This window comes from Melanaphis sacchari, unplaced genomic scaffold (assembly GCF_002803265.2).
Source record: "Melanaphis sacchari strain LSU unplaced genomic scaffold, SCAv2.0 Contig7_pilon_pilon, whole genome shotgun sequence".
NCBI lineage: Eukaryota > Metazoa > Arthropoda > Insecta > Hemiptera > Aphididae > Melanaphis > Melanaphis sacchari.
Genome location: NW_020271560.1, coordinates 4,818,680 through 4,820,644, shown reverse-complemented (window position 1 = coordinate 4,820,644; position 1,965 = coordinate 4,818,680). Strand labels below are relative to the sequence as shown.

The following is a 1,965-nucleotide window of genomic DNA, read 5'->3' as shown; positions in this document are numbered from 1 at the left end:
TCTGTAAATGCAGTGAATTTAGGAAAATATGTTATTTAGACTTTAGCGATACTTGCTGGAAATCGACTTTGGATGGTATTTCTTCAAAAAAATGATTTTTCTTACCTCTCCAATAATAAAAATTTAATGGAATAAGGTGAATAAATTGTTGTTGACTATCATAAACGTCAAAGAAAAGATTTCCGCTCGAAATCGTTTTTATAATCGTTTTCTTAAAATCGAATACCCGGCTTAGTTATCTAATTTTTTTTATTTCATTGCTTATTTTGTAAATATACATATGTGTATAAAACTGTATATTTGATATAACAGTCGATCAATAATGTTTATTGTTCAATCTGTTTCATATAAAAAAAATGTTTTGTCTATTTTATTCCGTAGGAACCGCAGCGTACGGCAGCGATTTCGTAAATCATTGGTCATCAGAAACGGTTGTCTTGAAGAAAACAGGAAATTCAAATTGCAATCAAGTAACAATTCTTTTAATCAAATCCTTACTGAATTTACAATTTTATTTTTTTAAATCATAGCCATATGAAATGTATTGCGGAAATGCAGATTGAGTTATTCAAGATTAATTTTAGTAATAATAATACCATTTAATATAACGATTAAATCGTAAAACCTATTGCCATCGTGAAATAATAAATGTAACTATTATTTTTAATAGTAAAAATTATAATCGACCAAGATAATTGCTCAGTCGATGCGGTATGAGGTGCGCCATCTGTTGAACGCGGTCAGTAGACGTGATTTAAAAAATTTCGTGTTTTTGTATGTTTTCCAAATTTGGTGAAAAATGTATATGATGACACGAGCGAAATAGGCTTTTGGGCATTTTCAACTCAAATGAAATTTGCAAAAAAATAAAAATAATTGAATAAAAAGTTGCAAAAAGGTTCGCCCGGACAGGGACTCGAACCCTGGACCCTTAGGTTAAAAGCCTAATGCTCTACCGACTGAGCTATCCGGGCTATTGAACGTTGGTGGTAAAATAGCTTAATTTAAACATAATATATATGTTTATAAATATAATTTAACTAAATTTCATAATCAAATGATGTTTTTACAATAGGCTCGTATTTTTATTATGTAATTTATAGTTCTGACGTATTTACAAATTATAATATAAATTTGTTCAATAATGAATAATTATATATACGAATGGACTCGTAGTCCAACACTCCAACGAGTTTTCGTGGAAGAGGTAATTTTTATTGGTTCATATTGTTTATGTATCTATGAATGTACAATTTTAATTTATATTATAAAGGCAAGGCATTTTGGACAAAAGGTGAGGCCTTCCGCTCTATTGTTCAACAAGATCATCAAAAGCGCTTAAAAGTTTCTTAAAAAGTTATTGCTACGACGCTACGCATATTTTACACCTACTACTATTAAAGTCTAGGCCCAAGACCCTAGTGCCTACTATAAGTTATAAGTTTATATCTTATATTGGTATTATTTAACTGATGGAAATTTGCAACAGCAAACCTAATAAATAATGATTAATTTATTGAATCGTTTCCGAAGGCTTAATAGATAAGTATAATAAATTAAAGTACAATATCATTCTATTATCTATCTACTAATAAAAATTGACTCAAGAAAAAAATAAAATAGCAAAAATACTGTATAGGCGTAGCTGGTACCTAGGCACCTACTGGCTACTATAGTACAACACAGGCATATATTTTTCTAATAGGATAAATAATAATATTATGTACTATGTAGTATGAATGTATGATAATAATGTATACAAATTATGTAACGTTTAATATAATATTATACCTATAGGTATCTATTATATATTTTAATATTTATATAATATACAATCAATTATTATTCTTTTAATTAAGTATAATATATCGATAATCGGTATACCGACGTCCGACGGGTTATTTTAGTACCTACTTACTTAATAACCTTTATAATATTATCATATTATGTGCATAATATAATATG

The 1,965-nt window shown here is 28.0% G+C and overlaps 1 non-coding gene across 1 annotated transcript; it reads right to left on the bottom strand.

Moving 5' to 3' along the window:
• Positions 1–901: 901 nt before the first annotated feature.
• Trnak-uuu lies at positions 902–974 on the bottom strand. The gene has a single exon. It is a non-coding gene; the product is annotated as a tRNA-Lys (tRNA).
• Between the last annotated feature and the right edge of the window lie 991 nt (positions 975–1,965).